Consider the following 20,523-nt stretch of genomic DNA (forward strand, 5'->3'; position numbering starts at 1 on the left):
CATGCACTAGAAATCACTGGCAACAAAGAAGAGAGAAAATATGATACTGGTAGAGGGGAGAGAAATGTGATATTTTTGAAATGAGGAACTTTAACAAGAACTCTCTCTCTCTCTTTTAGGAAGGTCAGTGTTGGGGTAATGGGCATCTTAGGAGGAGAAGAGGAGAATAAAAATGTGGGGAGTTTACTTAAATTATAAACTTCCCAAACTTGGGGAAGAAACTGGATTATGAGTCCATTGAACTAAAAAACAACTAATTACCTAAATGTAAAACAATTTTCTCCAAGATGTATTAAATAAAATAGTCAAAAGTCAATTAAAAAGAAAGAATTTTAAGGCAATAAGAAATTTTTTAGAATGGTATCATACAAAGAAACCCCCATTAGAATTTTAGGAGAATGCTTAGAAAAAACTATATAGCCAAGAGGGTAAGGAAAGACTTTCTCAAGTTATCGAAAGAGAAAAACTGTCTAGAATATTCTATCTAGCAAAATTACAATTCAGATCTGAAGGAGAAATAAAAGGCTTTGCCAGATTGCTCCTGGGCAAATGGTGAAGGGGCCCATCATTGCTAGACATATCTTGAAAGATCTTCTGCCAGAAACCGAGTGAAAAACACAAAACTTTGGGTATTATGATAAATAGTAAGAATCAAACAACTGCAAAACCCTATCAGAAGAGTTTAGAAATATTTTGTTATAGCATAAAGTTTAAAGGGAAGATAAAAAAATATGGCTACTTCAATTTAGTACCAAACTCAGAACATAAAAAGGATAATTTGAAGAAATGAAAATACAAAAGGGAAAAAATGGAACCCATATATAAATGAAGATAAAATGCTATCAGCAGAAAATAAGGACTATTTTTATCTGTTAGATGCTTAATATGAACCCCTTGGTAAGCTTAAAACATAAATCTAAATGAGAGGCTCACAATACCAAAAAAGAGGAAACAGAACAACTCAGAAAACCACAGAGAGAATCAAAAAGCAAAGGAAAAACAGAGGAATAAAGTGACAGAATAAAAAGAAAAAATGGCAAATCTATCTCATCTATTAATAATTACCATAAATTTAAATGGATTATATATATCAATCAATAAATCAATAGATACAGAGTGCCAAGATGGATTGAAATACAAGATCAAATTGCATACTGCCTCCAGGAGAATCACTTCAGTTTTTTTCAAAAAAAATTTTGTCATTTTGTCTTTTTAGGGCTGCATACAGAGCATATGGAGGTTCCCAGGCTATGGGTTCAGTCAGAGGTGTAGCTGCCAGGCTACACTGTGCCACAGCAATGCAGGAACTGAGCCGTGTCTGAAACCTACACCACACTCTTGGTAACACCAGATCCTTAACCCACTGAGTGAAGCTAGGAATCAAACCCATGTCCTCATGGATGCTAGTTGGGTTCCTTAACCGCTGAGCCACAATGGAAATCCCATTTTAGCTTTTCTAAAAAAAATCAGCTTTAAGCTGTTTCTATTTTGTAGGGGTTTTTTTGTGTCATTTTCATTAGTTTCCACATATTAGTGATATTGTTTGATATTTGTCTTTGATTTCTTTAGGATGATAATTTCTAGATCCATCTATGTTGCTGCAAGTGGAATTATTTCATTCTTTTTTTATGGCCAAGTAATACCCCATTGTACCACATCTTCTTTATCCAATCCTCTGTTGATGAACATGCAGGTTGCTTCCATGTATTGGCTATTGCAAATGGTGCTGCAATGAATAATAGAGTGCATATATCTTTTGGTACTATGGTTTTCTCCATATACACACTACTATATACAATAAGTATGTAACAAGGACCTACTGCATAGCACAGGGAAATCTTAATATTGTGTGATAACATATATGGGAAAAGAATCTGAAAATGAAAGTCAGATATTTGTGTATGTTCATCTTATTTTTTTTTTGCATCCCTGAAACTAATACAACTTCATAAGCCAACTATGTTCCAATAAAATTTATTTTAAAAACATAGACTTAAAATGAAGTGATGGAAAAAGATACTCCAAAAATGGCAAACAAAAAGGGTATAGCCATATTCACATCCCCCCAAAATATATTTCATGTCAAAAGGGAAACATAAGACAAAGATTAACAGAATATAATGATAGAGGGAAATATTCATCAAGAAGACATAATAGTTTTTAATGTATATGCACCTACTATACAAGCACCAAAACATATAAAACTTTGATTAAAAATTAAAGGGTGATTCCCTTTTCACCACACCCTCTCCAGCATTTTTTATTGGTAGACTTATTAGCGATGGCCATTCTGACAGGTGTGAGGTGGTACCTCATTGTAGGTTTGATTTGCATTTCTCTAATAATTAGTGATATGGAGCATCTTTTCATGAGCCAATTGGCTATCCATATGTCTTCTTTGGAGAAATATATATTTAGGTGCTCTACACTGTTGGTTGAAATGTTAAATTGGTACAACCACTATGGAAAACAGTATGGAGGTTTATCAGAAAACTAAATCTAGAACTACCATATGATCCAAAAATCTCATTCTTGGGCATATATCTGGACAAAAATATCACTAAAAAAGATGCATGCACCCTTATGTTCATAACAGCACTATTCACAATAGCCAAGACGTGGAAACAACCTAAATGTCCATTGATGGATGAATGGATTAAAAAGATATGGTACATATATACAATGGAACTACTCACCCATAATAATGAAAAACTAATGCCATTTGCAGCAACAGGGCTGCAATTAGAGTACTCATCCTAAGTGAAAGTGAAGGAAATCAGAAAGAGAAAGACAAACACCATATGCTATCACTTATATGTGGAATCTAAAACATGGCACAAAGGAACCTATCTACAAAACAGAAACAGACACAGAGACATAGAGAAGAGAATTGTGGTTGCCAAGGGCAAGAGGGGGAAGGAAGTAAGATGATTTGGGGGTTTGGGGTTGGTAGATGCAAACTATTACATTTAGAATGAATAAGCAATGGCTTCCTATTGATTAGCACAGGGAACTACATCCAGTCTCTTGGGATAGACCATGAGGGAAGATCATGTGAGAAAAAGATTGTACTATGCTGTGCAGCAGAAATTGGCACAATTCTGTAAATCAACTATACTTTAATGAAAATAAAATTTAAAAAATTAAAAAATTTTAAAGGACTAAAGGGAGAAAGTGACAGCAAGAAAATAATAGCACATGAATTTAACACACCTGTTACCAATGGCTAGATCATCTGCACAAAGTAAACAAATACACAGCAGGTACATGAAACATAAGACCAGTTGGATTTGATATATTTTTACAAAACATTCCGTCCAAATGCAGCAGAATACATTTCCTCAAGTGCACATGGAAGAGTCTCAAGAATAGATCATATTTTGGAACACAAAGCAAGCCTCATAAATTTAAGAAGATTGAAATTACACCAAGCATCTCTTCTGATCACTAGGGTGTGAAACTACAAATCAAATAAAAGAAGAAAGCTGGAAAATACAAAAATACATGGACACTGAACAATATGTAACCAAATGACAATTATGTAAAGAAGACACCAAAGGAAAAATGGAAAAGTACCTGAAGACAAATAAAAATTAAAAGTATTATATACCAAAATCTATGGGATGCAGAAAATCTGAACTAGGTCAGAAGTTTATGGCAGTAAATGCCTACCTAAGAAACCAAGAAAAACACAAATAAACACCTTACACTTAAAAGAACTAGAAAAAAAGGACAAAGTCTAAAGTAAGTAGGAGTAAGGAAATAATAAATATCAGGAAAAAATAGGTGAAAAAGAGACTAAAAATCAAATAAAAAGATTAATGAACTAAGAGCTAGTTCTTAAAAAATAAACATAATTCTCACATTTTTAGTCATACTCACTAAGCAAAAAATAGAAATGACTGAAGAATAAAATCAGAAATTAGAGAGGGTAAATAACAAGATATCAGAGAAATACAAAGATTATAATAGAATATTGTGAATAACTACACACTAACAATTTGGAAAACCTAGAAGAAATGGATAAATCCTTAATCATATGAACTCAGAAGATTGAATCATAAAGTAACAGAAATTATGAGTAGGTGACCACCAAAACAAAGATTGTAACAGTTATCAAAAATAACTAGAAAAAATGTACAGTTCCAGATAAGTTTACAGGCAAATTTTTATAAAACATTCAAAGAATTTAATACTTACCTCCTCAAAAATCTTCCACAAAACAGAAGAGGAGGTAATGCCTCTGAATGTATTTTCTGAGGGAAATGTTATCCTGATTTTAAAAAAAAAAGAGAGGGACAATACACACAAGAAATGAAAATTTCAGGCCAATGTCTCTGAGGAACATAGGTGGCAAATGCAATTTAGCAACATATTACAAGGCTCATACACCACGATCAAGTCAGATTCATTGCGGGGATGCAGCATTAACACTCCCAAGAGAGAGATGCTAATTTTTTGAAGGACCTCTGTAATATTTTCCAGAGTAGTTGCACCTGTTTAAATTCCTACCAACCTAAGGCACATATTTTTGTCTCACTGTCTTTTCTGAGATCATTCATCTGCTGAAAGTTGAAGTAGATATACAACATAATCAAAAGTTTTACTTGTATTAGACTCTCTGTAAACCTGGCTCCAATTCACCACTTTTCTCTGTATCCGTGTATTGGCAATATGACAGTGAAACACCTTCCATCATGTCCTGGAATCTATTTCTCCACTTTTGCATCTATTCTGGGCTCAGGAGTTTTTATTTCCTCTGGCCCATGATATATGGTGAAAATGATGATGTGCCTTTAGAAGACTTGCTCCATTTCTGTAGATGTCTCCTCAAACTCTGCCTCAGAAATATGAAAAAACCCAGAACTAACCAGAGGACAAGATAACATCTGGAGCAGAGCCCAACTGTCTCAGCCTAGGCTACGATATGTCAGCCTACAGGTAGTTGAGAACCCAGAATATTTGAATGTTCAGATAAGGTCAACAGAGCCTCCTAGGCTGAATTAGAGGTGAATAAAGACACACGAGGATCCCAGCAGAGATCAGAAAAATTCAGCTCCATATCATTCCATTTCAATTATTAAATCAATGTCAAATCATTGGCTGGCAGGATGGCTTGTTGCACATCAATAGCTTACTAATACAACAATCAAAATGAATAGATTTGAAGGCAATTATAATTTGCTATTTCTTTTTTTTCCTGCCTTTTTGTCTTTTCTAGGGCTGTACCTGTGGCATATGGAGGTTCCCAGGCTAGGGGTCTAATCAGAGCTGTAGCCTCTGGCCTATGCCAGAGCCACAGCAACTCAGGATCTGAGCCACGTCTGTGACCTACACCATAGCTCACCACAATGCCAGAGACTTAACCAACTAAGCAAGGCCAGGGATTGAACCCGCAACCTCATGGTTCCTAGTTGGATTCGTTAACCACTGAGCCACGATGGGAACTCCTATTTCTTATGTTTGACATTTGCTTTGATATTGAGACATTAGTGATCACTCTGTTATTCAAGTTTATTTCAGAAAAATGTATTAACATGTGACTCTATGGAGGTTCTCTTCTAGGTAACCAAGGGGGTTTGGAAGGAAATGAATGTTTACAGAGAAAAATTTCTGACCCTTGACCAGAGGAATACATAGCAATTCTACTTCTCTTATGAGTCTCCCTTTGATTATACTCATTGAAGTGACTTGATTACAAAGAGGACATATAATGGATGGTATTTATTTATTTATTTGTTTGTTTATTTATTGTCCTTTTAGGTCTGCAGCCATGGCATATGGAGGTTCCCAGGCTAGGGGTCGAATCAGAGCTGCAGCTGCTGGCCTATGCCACAGCCATAGCAATGCAGGATCTAAGCCATGTCTGTGACCCATACCACAGCTCAAAGCAATGCTGGATCCCTAACCCACTGAGCAAGGCCAGGAATTGAACCTGCAACCTCATGGTTCCTAGTCGGGTTCATTTACTACTGATCCATGACAGGAACTCCCTAATGGATGATATTTATGTACATTCATCTATCTTTTTATTTTTTGGGCTAACTTTAGAAAAGAGGGAGACATTTCTTTAGGCAAATGTAGAATTCATGTGTAGGTAACACTGTAAATTTTCAAGCAGAAACAGGAGATAATCCAGTAAAAACACATGAAGCAAACTATCAACTCCTTCACTCCAATGGGTAAACCTCCTTTCACATAAATGTTGATCTCCCATAATTGAAAAAGTAACTGTATAGCATGTAAAACACTATCTTGCTCAGTAACACAAAGCATATTTAAGATTTTTTCTACTTCCTATTTCACTTATTTATTATATCAAACTTTTTATTCTTATTTGTTTTACCTGTTATCTGATTTATTTAAACAACTGGTATCATCTAAGATCAGCATTCCCTTATTGATTTTCTGTATGGATGATTCATCCACTGATGTAAGAGGGAATGTAAATCGTTACAGCCACTATTGAAACAGTATGGAGGTTTCTCAAAGAAATAAAATAAAACTACCATATAATCCAGGAATCTACTCCTTGGAATATATCTAAAAAAAAAACCTCAAACAGAAATTTCAAAATATATATGCACCTAACTGTTCATTGAAGCACTATTTACAATAGGCAAAATATGGAAACAACCCAGATGTACATCAAGATTAATACATAAATAAGATGTGGTATAAATATCAACAATAAAATATGACTCCTTTTCCAAAAAAACAGTCATTTTCAGCAACAAGAGGTTATTATGCTTAGTAAAATAAGTCAGGGAGAGAAATATAAATACTGTATTACATCAGTTCTATGTGGAATCTTCAAATAATATGAATAAAAGTATATGCAAAACAGAGATTTACAGATACAGAAAACAAAGTAGAAGTTACCAGAGAGTTGAGGGAATCGACGATGTGCAAAAAAGGGGTATAGGATTAAGAAATACAAACCTCTCTGTATAAATTAGACAAGCAACAGGGATGTATTGTATAGCACCATGAATTATAGCCACTGTCTCATAATAACATTTAATGGAGTATAATCTGTAAAAATAGGGAACTGTTATTCTATGACCTGAAACTAATAAAACAATAAGGAAAAAATTCAAATATCGTGCTACCTTGGAGTTGCCACAGGGACATGTATTTGATGATCTGTTTTTGTAAGTGAATATGGTAGGTATTGTGGACACAGAGCTGAATAAGACAGTAGGATCCCAAGAAGAGAAAAAAATTCAATGGCACATTACAAAATACACAGCAAGTTAAAATCCAGAATACCAGGAAGAGCAGTTAAGGGAGTGATATTCAAAGGGATGATATAACAACTTGAAATTCTGTGCTCTTAGATTTTCACTGTTAGGAACATATAAATAGCCAGGGATGCCTAGTTTTTCCATAGCAGCAGTACAACTCATGACCATACTTTATCAAGACAAAAGAAAAAGTACTTGGTACTGTCTGTGTTATTTGAGAATAAATTATCCTTAAGAAATCCATCCATTCCTATTTAAAAAAATGGCAATTCTCCTATTTTTCAGATCCAAGGCTGAGAATAAATGTGAGAGTGGGAAAACGGTTAAAGGGGAAAACACTTGCATATGAGAAGATCATGAGGCTAATCAAGTGAGTTCCATAAATTATATCAAGAAGCAGATGTCAAAGAAATGAAAATCCCAGAAAATAAATAGAAGCTCAGATTCAAATTCCAAAATCTGGTCAAAGGTTTGCAGTGTATGGCACAAGGCTCTGAACCCTTCAGTCATGTGCTCTTCTTCAGCCCAGGTCAACTGGGCTTCTGATGGCTGCCATATGAAAGAAAGCTTTCAGAGCTCTCTTAATGTGTTTGTTTCTCAGACTATAGATGAAGGGGTTCAGCATGGGTGTGACCACTGTGTACATCACTGAGTTGATCTCAATTAAGTATGAGCTGTGGGTAGCTGAAGAGCTAAGGTATACTCCCAGGCTTGTAGAAAAAAATAGGGAGACAACTGAGAGGTGAGATGCACAGGTGGAAAAGGCTTTATACTTCCCCTGAGCTGATGAGATTCCATGTATGGAGGCAACAATCTTATAGTAAGAGTAAAGGATACCAGCAAGGGGAACACCACCCAGCAACCCAGCTGCAAAATTCATCACCATGTTATTAAGACATTTGTCTGAACAGGCAAGCTAGATTAATTGTTTGAGTTCACAGAAATAGTGAGGCATTTTCACCTCTCTACAGAACGACAGCCTCAATGTCATTAATGTTTGCAACAAGGAATGCCAAACACTGATAATCCAGCTAACCATAACCAGAATTCCAGAGAGCTGGGGTTCCATAATGACCCTGTAGTGCAGGGGGTGGCAGATGGCCACAAAACGGTCATAGGCCATCACATTCAGGAGGAGGTCATCCAATCCTGCAAATAGTAGGAAAAAATACATCTGGGTTATGCAGCCTGCATAGGTTATAACTTGCCTCTTGCTGTAGATATTCCACAGCATCTTTGGGATGGTGGTGGAGATGAAACAGATGTCTACAGAGGACAGGTTGGAGAGGAAGAAGTACATGGGTGTGTGGAGGTGGGAGTCTGAGCTGACAGCCAGGATGAGGAGCAGGTTTCCAAACACTGTGATCAGGTACATGGAGAGGAAGAGCCCAAATATGAGGGGCTGCATGGCTGCTCCCTCTGAAAATCCCAAAAGGAAAAATTCTGAAATTCCTGTTATGTTTCTTGGTGCCATGTGTTGAAGGTGACTAGGAGGAAAGGGGAAGAAAACATGACTCATTTTCACATAATCAGGAATAGCTCACATTGTTTTCATTGGCTGTCAAAAATTAATTTCAATATTTTGTGAATGGATTTGGCTCCCTTCAGTACATTCCCTCTGTCATACCTAATTAGCAAGTTTATTCTACTTTCATCTTGTTCCCCAGTATGCCATGGGTTCCACCTATTTAATGTGAAAATTTTTCATTCGTGTAGGGAATATAAATTGAATGCTAATAATATTTTAGTTGCTATCCAGGCAATGATTATAGCATACCAGAAAACAAAAGCTCCTAAATTCCAGTTATGAAGAAAAAAATGTAAAAAAATAAAAAATTGTACACATGTCAGACAGTACATGGTACTACGAAGAAAACGAAAGCAAGTATGAGAGAAAGAGTAAAGAGGAGTGCTACTTTTTTATTGGCCTTGAGGAAAGACACACAAATAAGTTAATATTTGAACAGAGACTTCAAGGAGGAGAGGGCATGAGTCATGAACATATCAGGAGAAATGAATCCCTGGCAGGGAGACAGCCAGTGCAAAGATTCTAAGAAGGTGCTTGTTTAAGATAATTCAATTTTTTTTTTTAAAGAAGTCAGTGTGGGGAGGGTAATGGACCGGAAGGAGAGTGAGGAGCGATGGTATCCAGGATTGTTGAGAAACAAGGTGACCTCCGTGATCCCGCTAAAACTTAAAGTCAAAATGAGTCCCTCATCCATATTATGTTCCTCTAGCACATCATGAAATTGTTGCAAAGGATGTCTGAATGTTTAAATGAATTCCTTCAGTTGATTGAGTTCTGGCCTCTGAATATAAGAGTCACCCTGGAATATATCATAGCTCAGTACCCTTCCTCTGATGACTTCTCATAGTGCACAATCCATAGACAGACACAGACACAGACACGGACATGGACACAGGCACACAGACACACAGACACACAGACACACACACAGAAATCCTGTCTTCTTATACTGTATTTTTTCCATGTCTTTTCCACCCCAACCCATCCTGATTAAGTTACAGTTGATAAAACTCAGATTGATCAGATTATATTATGTACAAAGGTCACTCAGAAATTCCAATTTGAAAGTACCCTGGGTACCAAGAGGCCTTTTGTATAGCCACTTGATGTCTCACAATTAAAGAACTAAGCTTAAGGTAAGCTCATTACCACCTCCCCCCTTGCACATCTTAATTTCTTTCTTATTTTTCACAGAAAATAGTGCAAAATATATATCTTTTGCTGCTGCTGTTTCTAGGACATATTTGTAGTTATTCATTGGTGTGGATCTTTTTCATCAATATGGAAACATGGTCAAACATGCCCCCCCCCTTTTTTTTTACATTTTTAGGGCCACAACTGCGGCACATGGAGGTTCCCAGGGAAGGGGTCCAATTGGAGCTATAGCTGCCAGCCTACGCCAGAGCCACAGCAACCCCGGCCAGATCTGAGCCGCGACCGTGAACCACACCACAGCTCATGGCAACGTCGGATCTTCAACCCACCGAGCGAGGCCAGGGATCCACCGAGCGAGGCCAGGGATCCAACCCGTAACCCCATGGCTCCTAGTCGGATCTGCCTCCGCTGTGCCATGGCGGGAACTCCACATGCCCCTTCTTAAGTGTTAGAAAGAAATACCTTCTTTTCATTTTATATCCCTTTGTAAGGAATATCCTATCTACTCCAATTAATAAGATACTTGTACATACGTTCAACTTTTAATGGGAGCATTTTATGCCTCTCATTCTTCTTCTGATAGAGCTTCCATTTTTATCATCACTGGCATCCCCACATCCTGCGGAACTTTCAAATTGGAATTTCTGGGTAGCTTTTATACAAAATCTGATCTGATCTATTTAAGTTTTATCAACTCTAACTTAATCAGGATGGGTTAGGGGTGCAAAATACATGGAAAAAAAGAGTAGAGTAAGACAAGACTATTCTGTGTGTGTGTGTTGCCTTACTGAGTTCAGTGTTCACTTCTCTTTTTGGCATCATAACAATACATTGACACTTTAACCAAGCAAGCAAAACACCACTGTGGTCTCTAGGCTCTGGACTAGGCTGAGTTGTTTCTGACATTACCTCAATTAATGTTCTTGGAGATCATTCTTTCTGACCTTTTTATGCAGTAGTTTTTGGGCTCTTGGACTTACCTGGATAAGAACTCTGAGAGGAAGTTATCTCTGTGAAAGTCTGAATCCCTTCCTGGGTGGTTGATGGTGGAGACCATCTGTTTCCCCAGACAAATGAATAGGAATGGGTCAAACACTGGTCCTTTAGCCAGATTTAGGACTCCAAAAGCAAGAACCTGTCTCATCCCATGTCCACTTTGTACAAGCTCAGGGACTGAGCAGAGGAGATATTTATAGCTCCCTATGCCTGTTCGTTAGGTACACTTCCCTCCGGGTACAATGACCAAAAAGCACCTGATTTCCCTGTGCGACTTGGTCTGGACAGGAGGATTTTTTCCCAGCTGACTGTGTTCTCGGGAGATCAGGTTAAAAGTCAGGTGAATTTAGTTTTTATTAACTGTTCTTCATTAATTCTTTGGCCTTCCAAACACATTGTCCCAAACCTCCAATCCATCCTTCCATGCCTTTCCCCCTTTAGTAACCATAAATTTGTTTTCAAAGCCTCTGAGCCTGTTTCTGTTCTGCAGATAAGTTCATTTGTGTCACATTTTAAGATTCTGTGTATGAGTGATATCTTATGCTGTTTACTTTCTCTGTCTGATTTACTTCACTTAGTATGATAATCTCTGTGTCCATTCACGTTGCTGCAAAAAGTGGTTGAGTAGCATCCCATTGTATATATGTAACACATCTTTATCCAGTCCTCTGTTGATGGACATTTAGGTTGCTTCCATGTCTTGGCTATTTTAAAGAGTGCTGTGATGAATATTGAGGTACATATATCATTTCAAATTATGATTTTTCTCTAGGTATATGTCCCAAGTAGGATTACTAGATCATATGGTAGTTTTATATTTAGTTTTGTAAAGAATCTCCATACTGTACTTCATAGTAGTTGTACCAATTTGCATTCCCACCAACAGTGTAAGAAGGATCCCTTATCTCCACATCCTTTTCAGCATTTATTGTTTGTTCATATTTTGATGATGGCCATTCTGACTGGTGTTAAGTGATACCTCATTATAGTTATGATTTGCATTTCTCTACTTATTAGTGAGGATGATCATATTTTCAAGTGTTTTTTGGCCATCTATATGTCTTTGGAGGAATGTCTATTTAGATCTTCTGAACATTTTTGATTGGTTTTATTTTTAAATAAAAATCTGCATGAAATGTTTGTATATTTGGAGGATTAATCCCTTGTTGGTTGCTTTGTTTTCAAAGATTTCCCCCCATTGTTTGGGTTGATTTTTGTTTTTGTTATGATTACCTTTGCTATGCAAAAGCTTTGAAGTTTAAATAGGTCCTATTTTTAAAATATTTGTTTTTATTTTTATTACTCCAAGAGGTGGACCCAAAAATATATTGCTGCAGTTTATGTCAAAGTGTTCTGCCCATATTTTACTACAAGAATTTTATATTATCCAGCCTTACATTTAGAGTTTCATTTTGAGTTTATTTCTGGGTGTGGTTTTAGAGAATTTTTTTTTTTTTTTTTTTTTTTTTTTTTTTTGCTTTATAGGGCAACACTTGCGGCATATGGAGGTTCCCAGGCTAGGGGATGAATCAGAGCTGTAGCCACCAGCCTATGCCAGAGCCACATGCCATATCAATGGGTGATCCTTTGTCTGCAACCTACACCACAGCTCACAGCAACACCAGATTCTTAACCCACTGTGCAAGACCAGGGATTGAACCAGCAACCTTGTGGTTCCTAGTTGGATTCATTAACCACTGAGCCACAAAGGGAACTCCTAGAGAATGTTCTAATTTAATTCTTTTATATGTACCTGTCCAGTGTTCCCAGCATCACTTATTAGAGAAACTATCTTTTCTTAATTGTATATGCTTGCCTCCTTTGTCATTGTTTAAATGGACACAGATGTGAGGGTTTATCTTTGGGCTTTCTATCCTGTTTCATAGATCTATATTTCTGTTTTTGTGCCAGTACCATACCATTTGGAAACTGTAGCTTTGTAGTAGAGTTTGAAGTCAAGAGATTCCACCAGTTCTGTTTTTCTCTTTCAAGATTAATTTTGCTTTTTGTAATCTTTTGTGTTTCCACATGAATTTTATTTTTTTGTGTGTTTTTGTTCTATGAAAAATGCCATTTGCAATTTGCTAGGAATTGCATTTAATGTGTAGATTGCCATGGGTATTAGAGTCATTTTGACAATATTGATTCTTCCAACCCAATAACATGGTATATCACTCTATTGTTTGTGTCATCTTTGGTTTCTATCATCAGTGACTTATAGTTTTCATAGTACAATCATTTTTGCTGTTTTGGTAGGTGTATTCCTAGGTATTTTATTCTTTTTGATGTGATGGTAAATGGAATAGTTCCATAATTCCTCTTTTTGATCATTTATTGTTAGTGTATAAGACATGAGGAGATTTCCATGTATTAATTTTTTTATGCTGCAAATTTACTGAATTTATTTATCAGTTCTAGTAGCTTTCTAGTATCATCTTTAGGATTTTCTAGGCATAGTATCATGTCATCTGCAAACAGTAATAGTTTTACTTCTTTTCTGATTTGGATTCATTTTATTCCCTTTTCTTCTCTGATTGCATTTGCTAGGACTTCCCAAACTATGTTGAATAACAGTGGTGAAAGTGGACATCATTGCATTATTCCTGATCTTAGTGGAAATGTTTTCAGTTTTTCAGCATTGAGAATGATGTTAGTTGTGGGTTTGTTATATACAGCTTTTATTATGTTGAGGTAAGTTCCCTTTATGCCCACTTTCTGGAGAATTTTTTCATAAATAGGTGTTGAATTTCATCAAAATGTTATTCTATATCTATTGAGAAGATCTTATGATTTTTATTCTTCAGTTTACAATGTGGTGTGTCACATTGATTGTTTGCAAATATTGAAGAATTCTTGCATCCCTGGGATATAGTCCACTTGGTCATGGTATATGATCTTTCCTTTTAATGTATTGCTGGATTCATTCTGATATTTTGTTGAGGATTTTTATGTCTATGTTCCTCAGTGATAGTGTCCTTTAGTGTTCTTTTTTGTAGTTTCTTTTTCTGGTTTTATATGAGAATGACAGTGGCCTCATAGAATTAGATTATGTGTTCCTTCTGCTGCACTTTTTTTTCAAAGAGTTTCAAAAGAGTAGGTGTCAACACTACTCTAAACATATGATGGAAATCACCTGTGAAGCAATCGTCCTGGACTTTTGTTTGGTGGAATTTTTAAAACCACAGTTTCAATTTCAGTACTCATGATTCATCTGTATTTTCTAATTATTCTTGATTCAGTCTTAGAAGGTTGTACCTTTGTAAGAATTTTTCCATTTCTTCTAGTTTGTCCATTTCATTGGCATATAGATGAATATAGTAGTCTCATATGATCCTTTGTATTTCTCTGGTGTCAGTTGTACTTTTTCTTTTTGCATCTAATTTTATTGATTCAAACCCTCTCCCTTTTACTTTTGATGAGTCTGGCTAAAGGTTTATCAAACATGTTTGTATTTTAAAAGAATCAGCTTTTAGTTTCACTGACCTTCATTGTTTTCTTCATCTCTATTTCATTTATTTCTGCTCTGATCTTTATGATTTCTTTCCTTATACTAACTTTGGGTTTTTTTTTCTTTCTCTATTTGCTTTAGGTGTAGGGTTATGTGTTGTTGGTTTACGATATTTCTTGCTTCCTGCAGTGAGACCGTACAGCATAAACTTCCCTCTTATAAGAGCTTTTACTGTGACCCATATCTTTTGGATTGGTTGTTTTCATTGTCATTTTTCTCTAGGTATATATTTTTTAAACATGTGCATTTATTTATTCTTCAGTTATATTGAACTAGGCAGATTTGTATCTCTCAATCCTTAGCAAATAAAACAAATAAATCATTACATATATACAATTATAGAAGCATTTGTATAAAATTGAATGTGCATGATTTTAAATTTTACAAATATTGTCAGGTAAAATGCTGACTGTCATACTGAGTTGACCTTTCATTCAATGTTCAACCTGAAATATGTTTTACATAAGACTCTAACAAAACGGGTTATATAAATATGTCACTAACACTGCAAATATAAATATGTCACTAACACTGCAAATCTGACCACTTGATTAGATTGAGGTGGAACAGAATAATATCTAATACCATATGGTGAAACAAGCAATCAAACACAGAATTCATGTCTGAAAAAAAACTGGTTTAGTCTTAATTGGTCAATACCAGCACTTAAAGGGAGGCAATTCTGTCACTTCTCTTTAAAGCAAATTACTCTTTCAAGCACACTGTATCTCTCTCAAACAAATAATTCTTCAAGGGACATTTGTTTAAGCAGATCCTCTTGTACTAAAACAAAACAAAACAAAGCAAATCCTTGCACTCAGTAAAAGTGCAAATGCATGGTAAAATTATCCACACTGCTATTGTAAAAGTCAGGACAGAAAAAATTTGCACAACCAACCAGGGATTGTGGATGGCAGAGAAATCAGTGCCTGAGATTTGGAAAAACCAATAGGGATAATGATTTTTATGTTAGGGTGAAAACACAGTCCTTATTTATTTGATGTCTCTATATCCCTCACAACCATCATACTGGATATTTTGTGCAACAGGAACACTTTTAACTTGCAAGAGGCCATTAAGATAACACAATGCCTATTTGTCAAAAAAGTTTTTAAATACTGGTTAAAATGGAAAATAACCTACAGGGCTAAATTTTTATGTGTTTTATGTCAATATCATAGAAAAGAGTAATTTTTCTAAAATTGCAATATTTTGCATATGCTAAATTGAATGTCAAAATTAGATAAGATCCTTGAAATTGTGGTGTCGAAAATCTGATAGCAAATTTGTTGCTCCATCCCACCTGTACCATTATACGACTTGATGAAGCATTCCAGTCATGGATATGCACTAATTTTTACTCCTATAGGACAAAGCATATCCATAATCATATCCATAATTTGCTGAAGATTATCATTGACTAGGACTTATGAAGCTGGAATCTGGAAGAATTTTTCAGAATCCATGATATAAACTTCCTATATTCCTGTTCCATCATCATACCTAATACTTCTGCCATAGAAGACAGAATCCATGATGTTTTATCAGTCAGGGAATTTAGCTTTTGTATTGATCTCAAACTAGAACACTGTTTACATCCATAATTATGAATTTTTCCTTGTTTAAGAAATGGTGTTGAAAGTTCGAGAAATTCCAGTTCTTGGCCAGATCTCACAGGCCAAGTCTTTCCAGTCTCACTACTTGTTTGAGAGTTTCAAATTTCAATGAGTGTACCTCCTTCTATCAAAATTAGGCAATCAGGAGTTCCTGTCGTGGCACAGTGGTTAAGGAATCCGACTAGGAACCATGAGGTTGCGGGTTCGATCCCTGCCCTCGCTTAGTGGGTTAAGGGTCTGGCGTTGCCGTGAGCTGTGGTGTAGGTCACAGATGCGGCTCAGATCCCGCGTTGCTGTGGCTCTGGCGTAGGCTGGTGTCAACAGCTCCGATTAGACCCCTAGCCTGGGAACCTCCATATGCCGTGGGAGTGGCCCAACAAATGGCAAAAGACAAAAAAAAAAAAAAAAAAAAAAAAAAAAAAAAAAAAAAAAAAAAATCAGGCAATCATTTGAAAGTGAGAGAATAGCATAATTTTTCAGAAAATGAATTGCTACTTTTCATTCTCCTTGATCTTTAGTGGTCCAGATTTTTGAATCATATAGTGATGTGTTTTGTAGTTTAGTATCTGGGGTTTTGTTTTCACCCTCTTGAAAAATTATATCCAAATTGCCCTCATATGGAACTTGCTGCAGTGAATGACACTTAGGGCAATAAAATCTAACAGACTGAAAGAGTGTTCTGGGTCAACATGACCTTATTTTTGCTTGGACATGATCCTGTTTAAGAGGTTTTTGTTTCAGAATGGGACGTGGTGGGGTTTTCTCCAAACATCTGTAAGTATTATAGCTGAAAACTGTTGACATCTTTTTAAAAAAAATTATCTTTATTTTATTTTATTATTTTTTTAATAGTTATTTCCCCAATACAATTTTTTTCTACTGTACATCATGGTGACCCAGTTACACATACATATACACATTCTATTTTTGCACATTATCTTCTGTCAACCTCATAGAGTGAGACTGATCTAGAGCTTGAAATATTTGAAAAGTTGTCCTCCCTTTGGGATTGACATATATTATCTGCAGATTTGAAAACCTTTTTTTCAGTTGATCCACATCACTTACTTTCTGGCAAGACTCTGATTTCCTGACCATAACTGGTACCTCCATGGAGATGAAAATCTAGGGCCAAAAATGTTGCCGTATTCTTTGAATTGACTTATTGAAGCCTTGCAGGGAGGCTATAAATTCTAAGAAAACTTCCAACCTTCAGAGATTTGGCCACTTGAACATCATAGACTAAAATGTCTATTGTCAGATTTTGAAGCCAATGGAAGTTATTTAAATCACCTTCAATAACAAGGTCTTGTGTTAAGACTCTCCAAGATGGGAATGGTGTCCTGGTGCCATCCCATACCTTTAGAAGATATCATGCTCCATCCACTTCTGCTTTGCCCAAGAGCTGACAGGTCAGGTCAAACTACTGCATTGGCTGAACATCACATAATTTCACTAATGGTGAAGAAGGTGGAATATGAATAGATTCCCAAACACGTAAAGCCTCTATCATTTTGTGGTCCTCAGTGGTGAAGTTAAAACCCTTGCTTGAAGTACAAGGTATAATAGGAGATCCTAAACTTCCCTCAAATGTCAAAGACATAAAGCCAGAACTGGTGATACCTTGAGTCTCATTTTTTACACTTGGATCATCCACAGAACTGAAAATCCTCTTATAACTTATAGTCAGCCCTCTGTATCCTCAGTTGAGCATCCAGAGAGTCAACTACCTGTGGGATCATATAGCACTGCAGTGTTTACTACAGCCTGTGAAAGTGAACAATGTCTTCATTTTTATAAATTATTGGAAGGGCTTTATAATTTCCACTAAAGAATAGGCAGGTTAACGTTACATTTGTCAGGTCCACAACTGTTACAACCAAGCAATAAACACTTCCTTTGCTTATGGAGATATGGAAGCTTAAAGAACATCACAGTACTACAGATGTTGACATGCCACCCTTAGGTTGATTCAGGGGTATGTATTTATAATGCATTGTTGGAACCAAAGACATTGATTCTGTAGAAAAATCTCTTACAGATTTAACATAAACATAAGCAGTTGATTTGAAATCATCAGATGCTTTCAAAAATAAGCAGTGTTTACCATCTTTGCTTGTCGATGCTGCTGACAAATCAACAAATCCAGCCACTGCAGTGGTGTCCCCATCTTAGAAAACTTTAGCACAGTCATTCTCTAGTTTTCCAAAAAATAATACATTGATGTCGCTGATCTCTGAACTTGAATTTTCTTGTTCTTGCCATCCAATCTTCAAAACAGCATTTTTGTTTTCACCATTAGTTAAAGAAGAGATAACTGAAAATTTTCCATTGATATATTTCTTGCTGTAATCACAATCTGGCTGTAAGGATCTAAAATATACTGTGTGTAATTTACTTAGCAGATCAACTTGAGGCACTCCATTGACTTCTTTTATTAATTCAAGTGGCATATCAGATTTTCACAGCACCATTGAAAGCAAATTCAGTTGTGGAAATTAATAGATTATGATTTGTACATTGCAGTTTCTATCTTTTCCCTCAAAGTTCTTGCCTGAGTCATGCCCTAGTAGCAATATTTAATTTTAGTGTGTGCATGCCAACCTTCCCCAAGGCAGTGGAGCAGTGTGAGGGCAGTTACATGGGCTAATTCGTGTCAGCTGCTTACAAAGTGCCAAGATGTTCGACACACTAGACTCCTGAGAAAGACAACTGTGAAGAGATTCTCTTCAACAACTCCTCCAAGTTTTTATCTAAACTAAATCAGCCTTCTCATAATATTATTCTGTCCGGGACTCACCTTGTACACTTTTCATAATATTGATTCATATTGGGACTATCTGGGTATATTTTGATTTCCACATTAATTTCTTCAGTGATCCATTTGTTTTTTAGTGGCATAATGTTTAGCCTCCAGGTGTTTGTGATTTTTTCCTTTTTTTTCCTTTGTGGTGCATTTCTAGTCTCACAGTGTTGTGGTTAGAAAAGATGCTTGACATGATTTCAATTTTCTTAAATTTACTGGGGCTTGCTTTGTGGCCCAAGATATGCTCTAACCTGGAGAATGTTCCATGTGCACTTGAGAAGAATATATATTCTTCTTTCTATAGAATATTCTGTAAATATCTGTTAAGTGTATCTGGTCTAATGTGTCTTTTAAGGCCTCTGTTTTCTTGTTGATTTTCTATATGGATGGTCTGTCCATTTCTATAAGAGGGGTGTTCATTTCCCCCACTATTATTGTGTTTCTGCCACTTTCTCATTTTATGGCTGTTAGTATTTGCCTTACATGTATTGAAGTGCTCCTATGTTGTGTGCATATATTTACAATTGTTAAATCTTGTCGGATTGTTCCTTTTATCATTATGTTGTGCCCTTCTGTCTCTCTTGTAACAGTTTTTATTTTAAAGTATATATATGAGTATTTTTTATATTTACATCTTTTGGTTGGAAGATTTAATCCATTTAAATTCAATTTAATCATATATATATATATTTATATTAACTGCAATTTTCTTATTTTTTTGCATTTGTTATTGTTGGACATTTTCCTTGTATTTGATGGTGATCTTTAGTGTTATATTTGGTTTGCTTTTGGTGTGTATGTGTGTGTGTGTGTAAAAGTGTGTCTATTGTAGTTTTTTGGTTTTCTCTTCCCATTACATTTTAATATAGCAGTATCTACATATACAAAATTGCTTTGGGTTGCTGGTCTTTTAATTTCAAATGCATTTTCAATATTTTACATTTGTACTTTCCTCTCATGATTGCTGTTTTTTTTCTTTTATTTTTTTCTACTGTACAGCATGGTGACCCAGTTACACATACATGCATACATTCTTTTTTCTCACATTATCATGCTGTGTCATAAGTGACTAGACATAGTTCCCAGTGCTACACAGCATGATCTCATTGCTAATCCATTCTGAAGGCAATAGTATGCATCTATTAACATGTAGAACCTTTATATATCCAAGCAGTAAATCTTTCATATCCTTTTTCCAGTTATATATACATGGAACCAGTTATATATAGTTTTTAATTTTTATCACCTTTAAGTTCTTCAATCTTTACACTTTTTTTTAAATTTAATTTTATCAAAGTATAGTTGACTTACAATATTGTATTCATTTTAGGTGTATAGAAAAATGAATGTCATACATACAAATATTTTCCCATATAGTTTATTACAAATATACTAATTATATCCATTATTTTCCTATATAGGTTATTACAAACTATTGAGTAGATTTTCCTGTGCTACACAGTAGGTTCTTGTCAATCATTTATTTTATACAGTAGTGTGTATATTATTCCCACGCTCCCAATTCTTCCTCCTTCCCCAATGGACTTTGCTTGGCACAGTCTATTATATGTAATTATGCTTTAATAAATATATTAGAATTAAAAAATTCTGGCCTGTATGCAAGTGTCAGGAGCACAGGTAGCTGAGTTACACCTAACAGGGGTGGG

General features: G+C 35.7%; 2 pseudogenes; both read right to left on the minus strand.

Annotated features, from left to right (window-relative positions):
* Positions 1–7,767: 7,767 nt before the first annotated feature.
* LOC100511805 (olfactory receptor 7A10-like) lies at positions 7,768–8,553 on the minus strand (annotated as a pseudogene).
* Positions 8,554–15,630: 7,077 nt separating this feature from the next.
* LOC100511984 (protection of telomeres protein 1-like) lies at positions 15,631–18,503 on the minus strand (annotated as a pseudogene).
* Between the last annotated feature and the right edge of the window lie 2,020 nt (positions 18,504–20,523).

Source organism: Sus scrofa, chromosome 2, assembly GCF_054392235.1.
Source record: "Sus scrofa isolate SSC_HxYL_T2T_F1_AM1 chromosome 2, Sscrofa_HxYL_maternal_Yorkshire_Landrace_v2.0, whole genome shotgun sequence".
Taxonomy (NCBI): Eukaryota; Metazoa; Chordata; class Mammalia; order Artiodactyla; family Suidae; genus Sus; species Sus scrofa.